The sequence below is a fragment of the Passer domesticus genome, chromosome 2 (assembly GCF_036417665.1).
Source record: "Passer domesticus isolate bPasDom1 chromosome 2, bPasDom1.hap1, whole genome shotgun sequence".
Lineage (NCBI taxonomy): Eukaryota > Metazoa > Chordata > Aves > Passeriformes > Passeridae > Passer > Passer domesticus.
In genome coordinates, this window is record NC_087475.1 from 51994352 (window position 1) to 52014295 (window position 19944).

The 19944-nt window shown below is 37.4% G+C and overlaps 2 long non-coding RNA genes across 5 annotated transcripts in view; one reads left to right on the forward strand and one right to left on the reverse strand.

The window, feature by feature from the left end:
- Positions 1-4879, forward strand: part of LOC135293923 (uncharacterized) — a 49321-nt gene extending 44442 nt beyond the window's left edge. For both annotated transcript variants that reach the window (XR_010356035.1, XR_010356034.1), the window contains 3 exons: positions 1214-1307; positions 2556-2638; positions 4607-4879. This is a non-coding gene — a long non-coding RNA (uncharacterized LOC135293923). The remainder of the gene's footprint in view (positions 1-1213; positions 1308-2555; positions 2639-4606) is intronic.
- Positions 1-19944, reverse strand: part of LOC135293920 (uncharacterized) — a 190021-nt gene that overhangs the window by 133705 nt on the left and 36372 nt on the right. The gene's annotated exons all lie outside the window — the stretch shown is intronic.

A 19944-nucleotide genomic window follows, 5' to 3' on the forward strand; every position in this document is an offset into this window, starting at 1 on the left:
GAGTGTGTTCTTGCACTTACCACTGTGGCATAAAATTTGTATGGTTTAGAGATAAACTGCTAAGATTGATTCCTAAACAAAACAAGGGATGCATTACTCATTTGTCTAGAGAAGGTATAAAAAAAACCTCTTACGTGTCCCCTTTATGTATTTAGTGTTTTTATCCTTAGAAGAAGTAGTACTTTAGTAATATTTGAGGAGGGATGAGAAAGATAGTTGCTCCCAAAAAAAAGAAATTTATGCTGAAAACTGTTCTAGAAACTTGGATAGGAAAAGTCAGTTGTTCCTGGATGGAAATGTTTCTCACTCTTAAATCTCTAGTTGAAGTTCATTTGACAAACCTATTATAAAATGAATAAATGTAGCTCTGTGTGATTTGTCCATTGTCAACATGTTAACACAATTTATTTGAAGGTAGATTGATGAAGGATGGCTGAAGGAGTTTACCCTCCTGAGTTAAAGAATAGAAAATCCTTTTTCCTTAGCATTTCTCTTTTTTTCTTAGAAGTTCACAAGAGTAGATATACAATTATCCTCGACTTGCTGATGCAAAGGAACAGAGCATTTAGTTTCTTGTCACTGTCTCTGAAATTCCTAAAGGTACAATTAGCATTTCATTTGACATAATGTTGAAAGGTTCATAGATTGATCTTCCCTAAAATGCAGCAAGAATTTTTTGAAATGCAAATTTTGACATTTATTAACTTTTATTCCAGATCTGTTTATAGACTGTAAAACTGTGCATACATTTAACTCAAAGAAGCTAAAAGGACAATGTTTAGGTGGATACTCTGTGTTATAATAAAAGTCTATTTTATTGTTTCAACAATGAAATTTTTATTATCAGAGATTTATGATATCAGCACAGCAGTTTTTACTGCATGATTCACAGTGTTTTTATAGATGTATATTCAACAAAACAAGGAGAGAAATTGTACTGCAGTGCTCTCTCTCAGGAGTGCATTTCCCCATTGAAATAATGTCAGCAGTTTTCCACCTTCAAAGCCCTATGTTTTCAAATCAATTAACAATTCTAATTGTGCTGGAACAGTTGTTCACTTAGCTTGGCAAATGGGACAGGAAACATTATTTCCTTTCTTTGCCTAAAATGAAGACTTTAATCTTCTGAACCATATTTAACATATAAAAAACACACATCTGAAAAGTTAGGCAGTTTGGAAACTCACTCAATTGTAAATATTGTTTTTCTCAGTGTTCAGGCCACAGTAGAAGAAAGGAGCAAGAGCACTCCATTTTCCCCTCTAGCTGCCAGCAAACCATCTTAGGATTCATTCTGAATATTTCAGGTGAGATTTGTATCTATCTGGACAGCTGTAAGAGTTATTGCTTTTGTAAGGTGGTAAAACAAACACTGGTTCTGACCAAACTAGTGATACCAGAATGCAGATCTGTATCATATTACACAGGACTGACATAAAGTAAGTAATACAACATGCCAGAGCCAAGACTTAAAGGCCAAATTTACATTCCATTTTATTTATATACATATATATTGTGTACTTAAATAGAGGCATAGTAAAAGATATAATTACTATGACTTCATGCAGAGACTAACATCCAACAGTTAGAATAAATGCCCCTGTTTCTTCTGCAAACCCCAAAGCCATTCACCAGAAGGGCAAAATAAAATTATCCCATTCTACATGTGGTACAATCTTGTGGTACAATGTAGAATCATGTAACACGCCCTTTTCAGGATTCAAGATCATGTTTTATGCTGAACAAAATGAAAATCCTCTAGCAAAAATACAAGTATGATTTTAAGCCTATACTGTATCTTTGCATAGCACAGTTGCATTACTCAGAAGGTCATAAAATCAGTAATAAGGTCATATTAAAGGAAGTACCAGTAGAGATTATCTGTGTGAAGGAGCTGGTGAGCATTAACATAGGTGCTCACCTCAGTCCTAACCTTATGAAGGAATTTGCCAAGAATATGGTACTACTCTGTACTTTAAATTTGGGGATGTTAGAGCAGCATTTCTACAACTGTGACCATGTCTTCCTGCAATCTAAGCAGTCTTCACATGCATAGCATTGTTGGGGATACTGTTTTTAACATTGTACTTATTCAGATTCATTCCAAGAAAGAGATACAACAAAGTCTTGACTTCCATGGTTGTTGTGGGGTTTTCTCCTTTTACTGTTCTGCAGTCATTTAAATGTCTTCAGTGTTTATTTCTTTGCTTGGGTGATGTTGCATTTAGACAGGACATCAGAGTAAAAGTGGTAACAAACTTTTAAGAGTTAATTAGAAATTCAGGATCTAGAGTTCAACTTACTTGAGTACACAAAGATGATACACTTTTTCACACCTCTTTGTCTGTTTATTACTGACAAGATCGGCCTGGCATCCTCATGACTAAACTCAATCTCACTGCTAAGATGGACAACACTTTCCCATTGCATAAATTTAATTTTTCATTGATGAGGAAAATGTCTCATTTTCCAGAGGAACTGCACTGTAGAAAGATATCTGTGCTGGTATAATTTTTAGATTTCTGATTCAGAGCCTGAAATTTGATTCAAAACAGGATCAAAAGCTAGATGAAATTCATTAGAAACTATGGTACTCTGGACTGGTGAAGAAAAGGCTAGAAGAAGAAGATTGGCGAGAGTGAGTACCTGGCTGCCATTAAATTGTTACAGTATTACACATGAATTTAGTTCTTTTTGTCTGCTTCATCATCATATATCTCTTTTACCCCTCTTTGCAGAGCTTGTTATCAATTCCCTATTTTGTAAATGATGAATTAAGCTAGACATTATTCAGGTTACTCAGTCACAGTGACTAGCATCTAAATTCAAGAAAGCCTGCCTACCACCCCAGCCTGCCAAATCTTCACTTTTTTCTGTCCTCTCAGTGATGATGTGTAGTCATAACACCTAAACTAGGTAATGATAGGGGACAACATTAATGTGATTTGCTCAATGATTTTGTCTAAGCTGATAACAGAGATTACAGAAGAATGCAGATATGTGTGTGCCACTGCAGATGTGTAGACAGGTTTCACCCTGGGTGAGTATACCTTTAGAGCAATACTGTTTCCAAGAATAGATTTAGGCACCTAATCTGAGAGTCAGAAAAAAATTAGATCAAAACAGCATCCTTGGAAATATTTGTTGTTCACTGGGCACCTTGATATGTCACTTTCCAAGAACAGCAGGAGGCACACTAAGATCCCCTAGTTCTTGCCCAATACTCCTTTTCATTTCAGAAATTGAGCCTTTCTCTATTTAGGCTTCGGTGGGACTTCACACAGTGGCTTTTCTGACTGATTTCATTGCAGCACTGTCAAGTTGCCTGTAAAATATGAGGGAAATTTTTGTCTTTCTCCCTGAAAAATAATGTGGGTGGTGGTTTTTTTGGGGTTTTTGGGTTTTGGTTTTTTTTTTTTTTTTTTTTTTTTTTTATTTTTTGCATATCTACTGGCTAGAACATTCACACAGGCAGTTCCTGTTCCATCACATCCTCCTGGAAGAAGGTTCTAGTCACTAGGACAGTAGCAGTTTATAAACACCTCCACTGAATGTGAATGTTTAAGGCACCAACTTTAGAAGGGGTGTCCTGTGTTTCTTGTTCCTCCTTACAGTCACATTGCTGAAGTTTGAATTCAATAATAATTGGCTTATATTCCAAAATGCCAGATATTTTTGGCAAACAGAACCTGGAATCCCTAAGCAGCCAGCATTACCAGACTAGAAAGCCCTACTCCCAGATTGTTCTTCTTTATGGCCCAACAAATATTAAATTCACCTTGTCGCAGTAAGGCATATCTTATAAACAGGTTAAAACAAGAGTAATTTCTTCCAACATGTATTTAGCTTTCAAGACTGAAGATTCTATGACAGAAATGTTAAAAAGCGTGTGTCCCAAAAGCATATTTTTTTCCCAATTTCTGTCAAAATTATATTACCAGTGTAATATATTCTGTAATCCTTTTTCAAAAATGTTGCTTTTTTCTTGCATAATTTCTTAGGGAGAGAAAACAACACTCCTTCCCCAGAGCAGTGGGGGGAAAATTCTCTAAATAAAAGACAACAGCAGAGCAGACTTCAGCACTGAATCCTTGCTGTCCAGACTGCTTAACTCTTAGTTGATACACTTATGCTGACTGCAGGGTAAATCTCTCTATAGGAGACTAGTCCTAAGGAGTATAAAATCTGTCAGTCATATGGCCTTGTGGCAACAAGCCAGAGACTGATTCCTGATCCTTTTTTATTTGCTGGTATAGTCTGTGGCTACACAGTGATATCTTTTTCTTTTAATTTGAAGTAAAAACGTTATTAAATTCTTTTGGGGAAAAATGTATGGAGGGGCTTTCTTTCGAAAATCATTCTTGTGGTATGGATTCTTAAATGGCAAAGTACCTTTCCAAAGTCCCAGGGAGACATGTTAGCTTAAAGAAGGCATGGGACTTTAGCCAGCCTGTGTCATTGGTGTTACTCAGCCAATTTTAGCTGTTCTGGGCATCCCTCTTTAAAAGAGGAAAGTACCTCAGATACCTAATACGATGTTACAATTTCTGTTCTAGGGACATTGCTAAAGTTAAGAACTATGATATCTGTCTCTGTCCTTTACCAGACTCAACCTTGTCAGAGTTTGGCCTGGAACAGAACTCCTTGACCTGGAAGCTGCAGCTGATGGAGAACCTGCCTCTCATTTGTACTTCTGGAGAACAATGAGCTATTCACTTCTGCTGTGCTGCAAGGCTTATTCACTTTATGGTCAATTCTCAAATGTCTGTGAGAAGATTATCTGGGTTATGTATTATATGTGTCATGCTTTAAAAAAAAGAAAATCCTTTTCTGACCTCATTCCATGCTTACAGTCTCATTCTTAAAAGGTAAATATACTAAACAGAGTGTGCTAGCATTTGGGGGGGTGGGGGGGAGGTTTTATCTCTGCTTAACTTTATTTGGGGATCCTGTCCCCTCCTGTCACGGTTCTTGCAGACATGGCAGTATTTATACTTGAAATCTGCTGCTACAGAGTTACAGAGGGTTTGGTATCTAAAGTACTGTGAACCCCTACAATGCTCTAAAAGTCATTCTCATTTGGGATGGCTTATTCTTGACCACTCTTTGCCCTTCCCACTATGTAATTCATTCCTGCTATTCTCTTTTTTCCTATTCTTTGTACCTCTGAGCAATTGATTTCTTTTGATAGGGGGTTTGATTGATGCTGTCTTGGCTAGATATCAGCTTTTTGAATTTATTTTCAGAGCTTTGTACTGTGGTAATTGTGTAACATTTGAATATTATAGGTGCCTGAGATAAGATTAAATAAATAAAATTAGGAGTTGTATGAAATGTTAACCTCCTTTGTTTTTCTTTGTATATTTTGGTTTATTTAGTGAATAGCTTACATTTTTCAAGTGATATCTGTTAAATATTTAGCATAATAATAATTTGGGGATTTCTATCCTGTATGTTTTTGGGTTTTTTTATTTTAATACAAAGTATTGTATCACACTTATTCCAACTAAGTAGATTATTTTTTCTGTCATTTATTTCTTATAGTTTAGCATAGCTCAGATACACTTCACAATAATAACATGATAACATGCTTATTGTTCTTACTTTAATCCTTCAGTTTTATCTTAAAATATGGAATTGAAGAACTGGTTTCCCCTTTGTTGCCAGAGTTTATTGACAAAAAACCTTATCTAATGAAAATATTTCATCTTTTATGGAATTTTAGATTTAACATCACTAGAACAACTGTATTTCTGGACTTAATATGCAGATATGCAAGTGTCTTTAATACTCTGTTTAAAAAAAAAAATCAAATATTCAGGGATGTGACAGATGAGACTTAGTATAACCTGTCCACCTTTAATAAGATTTACTCTATCAGAGAATATGCAGTCATTGCTGGGATAATGATTACATTAGTTATTAGATTAGAACAGAAAATATTAAAACCTTCTGATTAGATAAATGTTTTTAACACAGTTGAAACTAATATGTATTTCTGCTAAATGAAGTAGAGTTAATGGCATGCTTATGACAAACATGAAAGATTTTTCTATTATTTTCTCTGTTTTGCCAAGTTATTAAAAATGCAGCAATTTTCATGATTTAATATTCATATTGCACATCCTACAGGGCATTGGTGCAACAAAAATCATATTTTATTAAAATGTAAACGTACTTTAAGTATTATATCTAGAAACAGAGACTTGAAATTCTGGAACCAAGGTCTGATACAGCCCACCCTGTATGAAACAGTAACCACTACATAATATTTTAAATGAATGAACTTGATTTTCCTTTCAGAAGAACTCTGAATATCAACATAAAGCATTTTAATTTCACCCATTTTAGTGGCTGGGAAACTGAGACAGAATATTAGAGCAAAAATGTGTTAGCTGTTGTTCCGACAAGTGCCCAAAGGCAGCAAGGATCTGGTTTTGATACTGTGATATTTTCAGCAAGGGAGCTCTTGTGTCCAAGAGCTCTACCTTGAGTAGAGCAGCATCTTCCAACATCCTTGATTTCTTTGGTAGACTTTTACAAGGACTTTTGCTGGACTTTGTTTTGCATGCAGATAACAATTCAGTGTTTGTGAGAAATACTGGCGTAAGTAGGGGATTTTTTTCAGTTGAATTTTTTTGCTGATTATTTATTCTGTTATTTAGCAAGTATGTTCAGGTATGTGTAGGGAATTTGGTCAACAGCTTGTACTGAAAAAAAATCAAACATTCACCAATCTTTTTGACTTCTCTCATTAATCATGCAAAATGTTGATCATGCAATTATGATGTGTAAAAGTTAGAATGTCAATAAAATAATAATACACAATTTCAGTACTTTATTAAACGGACGGTGAGGGGACAAGTGCCACTCATGGTCTCTCAAGAACTCTGCGGGGAACAGAAGTAAGTTTAAGGAGGAGGTGAAGGTTGGAGGACAAGAGAGTTTCCCTGGAAGACCTTTGCTTCGAACTACTCTTTCCGGGATGACCTCTGTATTACACATTGTTGATTTAGACTGTGATCCAACATATAATTATATGCTTCCTGACTAAATTTCATAAATGTTTCTTTCTTTCAAAGGTTTTCAAGATTCAGCTTTCTGAGGAATGGCTTTTTCACACAAACAGTGGAACCTTCATTACTGTTTTAAAATTTTTTCTTCATTTTTAGGTCTTCCAATGATGGTAAACCATGTAGTATTATAGGAAAATTCAAAGAGTAAACATACTAAACTTTAAAAAATCTAAATACCTTATATTTTTCTCTACGGTTTTATTTGAGCACAATTGTGTACTATATTCCTCCATTACTGGGCACCAGCTACTGCCAATACACGTCTGGATATATCTATATCAATCTATATCTATATTTATATCTAGGACACATATAGCCATTTACCACTGAATTATTGTGTATAACAGGAGCGCGGAAACTTTGCACCTGTCAGTTCTGGCTGATTTTCAAAATTGTGTGCGAGTGTCAGAAAAATGACCTGCCAGTCTGTGCTAGTGATTAAGGTCCCACACAAATTCTTCAGTGATTTAAAAAGGCTGTTTATCCTTGAAGGGTTATTCTGTATGAGTCTGTCCATCTCATAGCTAGCAAGTGAAATGTTTACTGTGTGAATTAGGGATGAAATGATAGCTCCAATGTCAGTAGCACAGTACTGTCCATTTCATGGCTAGTTTATAAACACATAGGATGAAATACTGGCACTGTTGAAGTCAGTATGACTTTGACATTGATCTTCCACCAAATTTTTTTTAGTAATTTTATCTACTGATAACCTGCATTATAATCACTTTTTGGGGGGACCAGCTATTTACTGACAACTTAACACACTTTTCCCAATTTTAAATGCAAAAGAGACAGGCCCAGGGTGAGTTTCCTAAATACTGTTTGGATAAGGGAGAGAGAGATGGGATCCACAGTCCTCTCAAGAGGGTAATTCAGACCACTGACATTAATCTCTTTTTTCAAGGTCTCTTCTGAAGCAACATATTTCTCTTCATGTTTGTTGAACATCTAGCAAGCCTCAGAAGATCACAGACTTCAGCTAAATGCTGAGGTTGGACCACAGAAACAGCAAACGCAGGCAGGGCACTTTGGCTGTGTATTGAGGGATGTCACAAGGCAGGCAAAGATCCATTCTCAGAGAAGATATGAGCAAGTCCTTTCTGCAGCTTGAAAACAGGATTAGCTAATTTTTTCAGCTAAGGTTCAAGAAAATTTTTGCAACCAGAGAAAGAAAGACCTGGAAGAGCTAAATTAATGTATGTTTCTTCTTAATCCCATTTTTTTACTTGGCAATCCAAGGGATGCCGTGACATGGAGCTGCTCAGAGTAACAGCTGGTGAGGCTTCTTCTCCTATGGTATATTGAAGACATTCCAAAAAAAGCATTTTTGTGTATGTATTTATATTCACATTAAAGAAACACAGTCATACCAGTTACACAGAAACTAAATGTTCACTTAGCCTGCTACTGATCTGACAAACAGTAAACAACTATAGTGCAACAATCACTGCACATACTGAGGCCTGTTGAAGGAATTCAATGCCCAGAGCACTTAAAATCAGTATTAATTTAAAACGTGCATCTCTGCAAATGCAACCTTTGTGCAGTAGGAGACATAACCGGACAGAGGCTTTCAGATACTGACAATGCTTGAAACATCTGAGATTGTTCCATGGGACCACATTAAGGGCCACTCATAAGGATCTTAACACTGAACAATCCTATTTTATTTGCAGCAAAGGACAAAAGCAAGATTCATCTCTCTCCATCACTCTTCATCTGTGATAAACAACAGTTCTGTATTTACAAGAGCAAAATATTGCAGAGACGGTGAATGAAACCATGCTTAGAAAATTAAGGATAATGTGGGCCCATTATTAAATAGAGGGAGAACCTTGGTAGCAGAGATGGCAGAGAAGGCAGAGTTACTTAACACTTTCTTCTTATCTTCACTTACTAGACCAGTCCTCAGGAGTAACTGGCCCAGGAGACCAGGGTAAAGCAATGTTGAAAGACTTTCCCATGGTCAAGGAAGTTTGGTTTAGAGAACACCCAGGCAAAACAGACATCCGCAAGTCCATAAGCCCTGACAGGATGCATCCATGAGTGCTGAGAGAGCTGGTGGATACCATAGCAAAGTCACTCATGATCATCTTTGGAAGGTCATGGTGATCAGGAGAGGTGCCTGAGGACTGTAAGAAAGCAAATGTTACTCAGTGAGTCTTCAACAAAGGCAAGAAGGAGGACCCAGGAAACTACCTGCATATCATCCCTAATCTTAGGAAGGAAAAAAATGTAATCAGGAGTTGACAGCATGGATTCACTAAAGGTAAATCATGCTTGATCAAGTTGATTGCCTTCTATGATGAAACAACTAACTGGGTGGATGAGAGAAGCACAGTAATATTGTCTTAAATATTATGTATGTGTGTATTATTATGTAAGTGTCTCCAGCAAGACTTTTAACACTGTCCCTCACAATAGCCTCATAGGCTAAGTCAGGAAGTGTGGACTGGATGAGTGGACAGTGAGGTGGGTTGAGAACTGGCTGAAAAGCAGATCCCAGAAGGTTATCATCAGTGGCACAGGATTTACACCACAGGACACACCACTAATGATGGCCCCCAAAGTTCAATAGTTGGTCCAGTACTGTTTGCCTCGCCCATCAATGGCTTGGATAAAGGGACAGATGACTCCTCAGCAGGTTCACTGGTGACACAAAGCTGGGAGGAATGGTCCAGAGGTCTGTGCAATTCTTCAGAGGGATCTTGACAGGCTGGAGAGATGGGCAGAGAAGAACAGTTGAACTGAAATTCAACGTAGACAAATGCAGCATCCTGCACCTAGGGAAGAATAACCCTATGAACCAGCACAGCCTGGGGGCTGACCGGTTGGAAGGCAGCTCTGCAGAGAAGGATCTGACACTCCAGGTGGACAACAAGCCATCCATGAACAAGCAGAGTGCCCTGGGGGCCAAGAAGGCCTAAGGCATCCTGGGATGCATTAGGGAGAGCATTGCCAGCAGGTCAATGGAGGTGATCCTGCCCCTCTGCTCAGCCCTGGTGAGGCCTCACCTGGAGTGCTGTGTCCAGTCGGGGCTCTTCAGAGCAAGAGAGACATGGAGATCCTGGAGCAGGTCCAGCAGAGACCAAGATGATTAAAAAACTCAATCACCTCTCTTATGAGGAAAAGCTGAGAGAGTGCAGCCAGGCCACCCTCCAGAAGCAACAATGGAGAAGGGATCTCATCCATGTATACAAGCATCTGAAGGGAGGGTGTCCAGAGGAGAGAGCCAGGCTCTTCTTGGTGGTGTTGACAGACCTTGATGCACAAGAAGTTTCACCTGAATATAAGGAAGAACTTCTTTACTGTGCAATTGACTGAATCTTGGGTCGGATTGCCCAGAAAGGCCTTGGAGTCTCCCTCACTGAAGGTATTCAAGACCATCTGGACACAATCCTCTGCCACAGGGTCTAGAATGGCCCTGCTTGAGTAGGGAGGCTGAACCAGATAACCTACTGTGGTCTCTTCCATTCTCATTAATTTTATGATTCTGAGATTCCTCTGGATAGGTGAATGGTCCATCCCTTCAGCAGGACCATGACTTTGTCCAACCAGTTTAGAAATTTAAAAAACTAATTCCCTTGTGGGACCTGATCTAGAAAGTGCTGAGTATTTTCTGCATGTAAGCACTAACTCCCATTTTCTACTCAAGAGAGATTTGGGTGTTGTGGTTCCTTTTATTCCTTTTTTTAACAGAAGGAAGAGAATTTTTGGCCCTTTTTTCTGTTGAGAAGGACTGAGCTACAGGCCCATCAGGATATAAAATCAAGAGCTTATGAGCTGAAAGAAGTAATGGATCGCTTTCTCCAAACCCTGTTGGCTGACATGGATTTTGTCAAATTATTATCTTTTGAGCTGCACATCTTTGTCAACATGCAGCTTATTTCCTTGGGCTGTGCTCTGATTTCTAAAATCTGATATAGCTTCTACAGCTCTTGCTGTAGGGTTTTGTGGGAGAGAGTTTTGATCAGATTTATGTCGGCTTCTTTTCCACGTGCTAAAATGATATAAAATAAAATCTTGTACAAATCTGTTTTATAAAGCAAATTTAAGATGTTGCACCTGTAACATAGACTTAACCATGTTCTAAACACAAATAATAAAAATCATCTGAAGTCTCTGCTTACAAGTTTCCTTTAGAAAACATTTACTGATTGTACCTGACTTGTTTTTCTATGTCACTGCAAAGACAAAGCAAATGCTGATTAAAGCAATTAAAAGTTTCCTTTGTTTGCACAAAGAGATGTATTCATATGCAGCTTTTTTCTTTGTAGACATCTTAATAAGTGCCAGCAGATTGAAATAAAATCTGTCATCAGTTATATTTTTTTCTTGGACTAACTGTCTACTTCACATACATATTAAGAAAGATTTGTTACCAAAGCTTCCTTATATGTTTTCTATTTGTTGTTGTAAAATGGTAAATGTTGAAATAACACTAGATCTATCAATCTGATAATATAATGCAATGCATCTGACAGCTGAAGAGAGGAAAAAAATGTAATGACTTATATAGTATTTGAGTAGTGTATTTTTTTGTTGTTGTTATGTTTTTCTTCAAAAACACAACTGTGCTGTTTGGGTGTCTGCCACCACAGAGGGATATAAAGCATTATTGTGGATGGAGGATTCAGCTTTAGCAGAATATAAATTAACTGCCGTGTAAATATAAACATCAATTAAGTTCTGTCACTTGTTAAATATTTATTTACTAAAATGATTTAAGCAGAAAATCTTGTTGAGGGGAAAATTGTCTGTTTCTATCTATATGCTGCTGGTACCTCTTAGGAGTCTGCTTTGTTTCTACTGTTTCTTTATTTATAATCTCTTATGTGTGGTTGCAGAGGTTGCTGTTTCAAGCAGCTGAAAATTGAAGGTGCATTTCTCACCAATGTTGAGCAGCATTAGGCTTGTAACTCCCATTAATGCTAATGGGAATTAAGCAGATAAATACCTTCTTGCCTTGTGGATAAGTGGACTTCCATTTTTTAAGGTGATAGAGACTTCATCTGTGCAGCTGGGACATGGCTGTACATGGCAAGATCAGAGAAGCGCCCAAATACAGAGGGGAAGAATAAAATATTTCTGGGGGGTTTTATTTTATGCTGATATTATAGATATTATATTTATTTCTGATAGTATGTTATAACTTTTATTCTGATTATCTCATCGGAATAAACCGTCAGTAGCTTTCAAAGATTGTTAGGGTTACACAAACTCATGAGCAAACATTGTTAAGTTGCGCGATCTTTTCCAGCTAGATGATGTACCTACAGACATCTATGACTTTCAGTTTTCCTCATTTCTTTCACATATTAACAATATTATTAAAAATGTGTTTCTTTTGACTTCTATTGTAATAAAATAACTATTTCAGAATAAAATCTCAGGAAATAGAAGTTACAGTCATTTATACCACTGGAATATCCATATAATAATTTTTCTTTCCTAAAAGAATGATTCTGTTTCCCTCATTTCGTTGTTCTTTTACACTGGATCCGTATTTATTTGGCTCAGGTAGATAATAATTATTTCAATAAGAACCTAGGTATTTTAAAGAAATGTCTATAAAAATTCAGAAGAGAAACCTAGTCCTATTCTGGAAATATGGTTTGATTGGATGCAAATGAAACCTTCTGGATTATGGCTTTACTTCACATCAGGCTTACAATACAGAAGGTTTCCATCTGATATTTAAATATGAGAGAGATCAGATATAAGGAAGTAAGAAGCCCTGACAAGTTCTAAATAAGCATTACAATCCTAAACATATGTGTGCAGAAAAACAGCTCCTTGGAGCCAAAATATTTTAGAAAGGAAAGTAACAGTTTTTAAGCCTTCAAGACCAGGCACATGCTTACCCCTACATTTACTGTTTAATCCCATTAAGCACAACTAACAAATGTCAACACAGAACCAAACTATTCTGTACAACCCACCCAAAAGCCTTTAACTGGTCGTTGTTAAAAGGGCCAAGAGCTAGGTGTCTAATTGCCATAAATACTGATTCCCTTAAGTTCTTTTCACAGTCCCATCTAAATTTTCAATAATGATAGCAATCAGACAAACCATTTCAAAATCCTAATCAAATGTCTTCTCAGAGCATTCATAAAATGAAATGCTGATGCAGCACATTCTATTTAATTGAGATACACTTAGACTAGGAAGTCCGCTTAATCAGGACGTCTCTCTGGGAACAATTTAAGTCCAATGATACTTAATGGCAATGACTACTGCTTAATGTGGATGGCAATTCTGCTTAATTGAGAATTCTTCCAGTGATGTAGTAGTTTACAGCTCTACACTTTTAAATAACTAAGACTAATTTTGTTATGGTTTATGTTTTCCTATATGTATTTTAAGTAAATGTGATGAATTGAGTGGAATAACACTTGAAAAATGTTCATGTCTGTTGTAAATCAGGCCTTACAGCATTAAAAATTCCAGGGCAGGCATGGCATAATTGAAGGAGATATGGTAGAAATGTGTAAACTGAAAACAGTAGTGTTAGAGGAAAGGAGAAGATTGTCTCATATTTTTCTGTGTATGAAATGTCTAAATTGTGGGGTTTTTTAGGGGAAGAAGGGCCCAGAATTCAGTTTTGAATGTAGATCAATGTCTTCTGAACCTTTGCATGTCAAAAAATGGGGAAGCAAACAAATGGGGCGCGTAAGTTAACAACAAGCAGCAGATACAGAGCATCCACTGTGTACATATCGTGCAGGGCAAGAGGAGAGATCTCTGAGGTGTCTTTGTGGATGTTCCTGGCAAGGCCCTCGCATGCATAAGGTGTGCCATGAAATAAAGCAGGAAGCAACATGTTTTATGTGGAGATGGAGACCAGTGTATATCAGGACTGTCAACTACCTGAAAAATGGATAAGGTAGAAAACCTCCAGGATGGACGTTAAGGGAAAAACAAGTATATGGGAAAGGGGAAATCCTGCTCAAGGCTAGTCACATCTCTAACCCATGGAATCTTTACAACACCGAAGTAAAGTGGAATATTATGTGTCCCTGATGAGTACCTAATCTAGTGGCTGCATAGAATTGCTGATGAATGGTATATTTGATCTGCATGAAAGCCCCATCCCATACAATGTGTGTGCATGTGACAAAGGTAGCCAAGATGATTGTCATTTTACAAATGGCTGAAAAGCATAGCTGCTGCTGTGTACCAGGACTACTGTGTGCCTGTTTTCAGCACACAAAAGCTTTCTACTTGGTGCATCCAGAGTGTAACTTGGGATGCGAAACCACAGACTCAAACATGAGTCAGTGCAAATTTGTTAGAGCAGAATAGCTTTAGGCTACTTTTATAAAACAGGGAAGTTCAGTGCCACAATTAGGTGAAGAGACAAGCTATATTATGCAATGGAAATCTTGGAAGAATGTATTGTCAAAAGAGAGTTTCTCTTCTGGAGAAAAATTAAATACCAAACTTGCAGGAAGAATTACTAATTTTGAAAAAACACCCTTTCTACAGTGGACCCTGCCAACTGAAGAAACATTGCATAGCTATTACTGCTGACATGCATATTCATCAGCTTTAAATCTAACCTGATAAAAATTTTTAAAAATATTTGAGTAAATATTTTGCTTTTATGACAGTAGAATTTGTGGCTAAGGAAATTGTAATGCTGCCACATTTCACCAGAGTCTGCATATAACTCTGAAAATGGTGCTTAGCTCTCACCTTCAGCACTGTCTGTCCCTTACCCTGTCCGATGATGGGACAAATTTAATGTGCTTGCTTTATGATGTGAAGAGTAACAGAGAAAACTGCTTCAGTCTTCGAAAAAGTAAAAACAAATCATGTTTTGCCTAATATTGCATTTCCTTTCACTATTTGGTAGCTGCAGCAGAAACTCTTAGAGGTGGAATTTAAAATATGACAATCAGTCAAGGCTACAAAAAATCCCCAATAATCTGTAGCAAATCAACGACTTCCATATCATCAGCAAAGGAAGGTGGTTCAGACTTGTTGAACCCTAGTTATTATAGGCTTGAACAACTCCTGATATAGAGGAGAGATATGCATGATTATGCAGGAAAGCACAAGTTAAGTAAAGCTGACTCCTGCTCACTGCAAATCTAATTGACAATTTTGTTGCCCTTCTCTGGCTATTTAAGAAGAGTGGTGAGGTCAATGGTAATGACATGTCTCATGGTTGGAAAATGCCACCCACTTGGTTTCTTTTTACAAGGCATTGATTTCAAACTTCTAAGCTCAGCTTTGTTACAAGCAAAGAAGAGTTTTAAAAAGCCTTGTGGAGTGAATTTTCTGCTTGTGAAAGGTGACTAGCTGACAACTGCAGAGACTGTATTGCTCTGTTTTCACAGAGAAGATGCTGTACCTTTTCATTCCTTCTTTCAGTATTACACTGACTGTTCATTGCCTTCTTACTCATGTTTTCATATCTACTTCAGACTTGATCTTGTAGGGTCATTCCTGGGATGAAAGTTTCTGCACATTAGACTAAGTCTGGAGACTTATAAAAAGTCCCAAATTAATGATATTTGTTAAGATAAAAGATTTTTCAATATTTTTTTATTTTAAAGAAATAATAATATAGTTTTCTTGTTGTGATCATCACAATTAACAAAACTGAAGCAGACTAGAAATAAGTAGAAATAGAGTAGAAATGAATCTGCCAAGCCTTCCATCTGTGCAAAAATATACTCAGAACTAACACAAACAAATTATTCTCCTGCTGCGCTGACTTGTAGGGTGAAAGTCACTACACATTAGACTAAGCCTGGAGACTTATTAAAAACCCTCAAATTAATGACATTTCCCAATACTGCTAAAAGATATTTTAATGTTGCTCATTTAAAAAAAAATAAGAATATAGATTTCTTGTTGTAATCATCATGATTAACAAAAATGAAGCAGAATAGAAACAGCTTCATTTTTACTCCATGCTCCGACACTTTGGATTCAGATGGCATTCAAGTACTTTCAAAGCTTACTGATTAAATCCCTGATTTTTTAACACTGGCTGTTTGCAACCTTACAGTGTACTAGTGCTCTTCAAAGAGCACTAGACAGCTTATGAGCTGTGGTGAGAAACTTCTGAAAATATATATGTGGTGTATTTCTCCTCAAAATATATGTTTTTACAAATATTTTGTTATGTAGAACTTTCACTAAAACCAGATTTAGCTCACACCTGTAACACTTATATTTAGGTGTGCAAAAATACATGATTATGTGTGAGCTAAATGTCTGCCAAAACAATTGATAGAATTTTAAAAGTGGCCAAAAGCAAAAGTTGACAAAACATTAGTGTCTAGTACTCTTTAAGATGCCTCAGACTATTTGAGACAGTCTCATGTGCTGTTATGCAAGGCAAAGAACCTGTGGCAAACACACTTTCTTGGAGTATCAGACACTGGATGGTGAGGTCAAGTAATTTCAAATGGTACTAGTTGTTTCTGGTTTGGTACAGAACTGAGCCATTTTGAGATCTCTTTGAGTAGCTCTCCATTCCCTAGAAGAAAAAAATCAGATCTCTTAAATAATGGCACCTACCTTTAGACAAATAAATCCAGATGTACACCATCGGAAAGTCATCCAGTGATGATCTACAAGAAGTTTAGAATAATTTCTGGGCCCACTTAGCAAATATGCTTTCTTGAACTAGATATAATGAAATGTTGAGATGCATAACACAGCCTCTCACCTTAGTTCCCTGGCCATAGCATAAAATAAGATTTCTATCTCACCTAAGGACTCACAAAAGTGAAACTTATGGCCATTGTTTGCTCTCTGCATCACACTGAGTAATCCCATACTCCATCTATAGTCAGTGAAGGTGATACAGGTAGTGCAAAAAATTATTCTTTTTGTAGAAGCATTGAACACCTGTCTACTTCTCCCCATCCTATGACAAATTTAGATAATTAGTAATAACATCTTTTCCTAATACCTTATGATTGATACCTGGGCTTCAGTAAGGCCTCTGACAGTCTCTCACTAAAGCCTCACTGAGAAGCCATTGATATATGGGCTGCATCAGCAGTGAGGTGAGTTGAAAACTGAGTGAACTGAACCTGGAGGGTGGTGATCAGAGGCACAAGTCTAATTGGAGGCCAGTAACTAGCAATGTCTGCCAGTAATCAATATTGGTTCCAGTCTTGTCCAACCCCATCATCATTAATGGTCTGGGTGAGGCATCAGACTGTACCTTCAGCAAGCTTTCAGATGACACAGAACTGAGAGCAGCAGCTGTTACACAAGAGGGCCATGCTAACATCCAGAGGGACCTCAGCAGAGTGGTGGAATGTTCAGGACAGGAACCTTACAAAAGTTCAGCAAAGGGAAAGTGCAAAGCCCTGCATCTGCATCTGGGGAGAAATAACCCTATGCATCAGTGTGTGCTGGGAGCCATCCACCTGGAATGAAAAGGCAGAAAAGGACCAGGGTGTCCTACTGGACACCAAGTACATGTGAACTAGCAGTATGCCCTTAGTGCAAATTTGAATGATGTCTTGGGCTGTTTTAGGCTAAGAATTCCCAGCAAGTTGAGTGAGGCGATCCTTTCCCTCTACTCAGCACTGGTGAGGCCATGCCTGGAATGCTGTGTCCATTTCTGAGCCCCTCAGTACAAGAGAAACATGGAGACAGTCTAGTGAAGATGCACTTGGATGAAACATCTCATCCATGAGGAAAGGTTTAGGGAGCTGAGACTGTTTAGCCTGATGCAGAGAGAGCTCCAGGGGGATCTTACCAATGTGTATAAATACCTGAAAGAGCTATAAAGAGGAAGGATCCAGCCTCTTTACAGTGGTGTGCCTCCTGACAAGAGACAATGAGCACAAACTGAAACACAGGAGGTTCTATCTGAACACTGGGAAATGTTTTTTACTTTCATGGTGACTGAGTCTTGGCACAGGCTGCCCAGAGAAGTTGTGGAGTCTCTATCTTTAGAGATAATCAGAAGCCCTCTGGACAAATTTCTGGGCAACTGGCTCTAGATGTCCCTGCTTGAGCAGAGGGTTTGGGCAAGATGACCTTGAGAGCAACCTTCCAACCTCAACAATTCTACAGTTCTGTGATTAGGGCATTCATCAAAGATGTGAACAACTTGGATTCAAGTCTTCCTCTCTGATGTCAAACAAGGAAGTTAAATGTTCCACTTGTGAATAAACTCCTATCTAGGCAAGACTTTGAGGTTCTCTGTTTCAGGGTTAGTTACAAAGCCTTGTATATGCTTTAAATACCATGGCCAAGGTTGCAGGGAGACACACACAGGTCTTTTAACAGTGCACTATTTCCTTGTTGAATCACACCTCTTTACTCTGTGCCTTTTGAAGCATGGAGGTGCTAATAAATTTATATTAATAAACACACTCAGATTTCCTACATAAAGTGCTTTGCTTCACTTCTTGTATTGAGTAAAGGGAAGGTGCTTATCTGCACTGCCATGGGGAAAGGACTGTGACTCAAGTTTGTAATCATTCCCTTGAATTTGCCTTTTGTTGTTCTTTTTTTAGAGCTTAAACCAGCCTTCCCAGCTCATGACCAGTAAAGTCCTGAGAAGACAAATTCCCAAATAATTCCAATCCTGTCCCTGTAGTTGAGGGCAAATAAAGAAGCAGGAGTTCTGAAGTGCCTAAGTGACTACCCAGGCAAGATTAAAAAGGCACTCTGCCCATTTTATTCACTGTGTGTTTCCACTGCATGCAAAATATCTCTTTATTTTAACATTGCAAAGAAAGAAACAAATGACAGATAAGGTTTCATTTTGATTCTTAACTCCAATGAAAATGGTCTCCTGTGGGTACTGGGCAAATTAGCAAACATTTAATTGAAACACAGCTCAGAATGTAGACGTGCCCATAGCACCTAGGAAAATTTATGTGCCTCCAGGGTTCTGTGCCAGGTGAGGAGGGGTTATAACATAGAATAATAGAATGCTTGTATTTGCAGTTCTGCCAACTCTTCTTGCTGGCCCTGAGGTCATATGAATGTGCTCAGATTTCATTTTAAATACAAAAAGGAAGTTTCTGGAATTGAACAGAAAGTTGAAAACAAGAATTTTAAAGACATAAAACCAAAGCAAAAAGAGAGATAGAATTAATATTTGTATGCATGTGTAAATATACATGTATACACACACACATAGCTAACACTAATTCCATCTTATAAAGATGGTCCTGGTTTTCTTTAAGGCCTTTGCTCATGACCATTTACAGTGTGGGATGGTAAAATTGTTACCATTTTTTTCTGGTAAACATATTTTTTTTTCTCTCTTGAGGAATGAACTGCAACCCATATAGTAATTAAATGTTACCTTAAGAAAACTGTGAAAACAGTTCTCCAGATTGCATTTTCCTGGTGCAATAGAGAGATGTGTGTTTGGTTTTACTGATGTGAGCATCAAAAACTACAGACCTGTCAGTATTATAAGAAGCTTGTTCAAACTTTCATCGTTGGAGTCTCTCAGAAACTCATCTAACTTCAGCAAATAAAACCTAGGCTGTGCATTTACTAAAATGAAAAAATATATAGTCTACACACATTATTTTATTGTTTAAATGGTTCTCATTCATGTTTCATTTCAATAATATTTCCCCAGCTTGTAAAGCTTATGTTACATTGAGCTCCTCTTTAAATTCACAATGCATAAAACTGCCAGGTGGCCTAATAACAGAGTGCATTAACAGATTGAACTATAAATCAGATGGTTGTGTTCACATACTGTAAAAACACCACCATTTTCTTTCGGGTCTGAGTTTGTACACAGATTCCTCAGAGAATATGATTGCTCTCAAATATTAAAGAAGCCCATATAGCTCAATTTTAGCATCAAGATTGATTTTATATTTCAAACATAAAATTGTTCTCTTCAATCCTA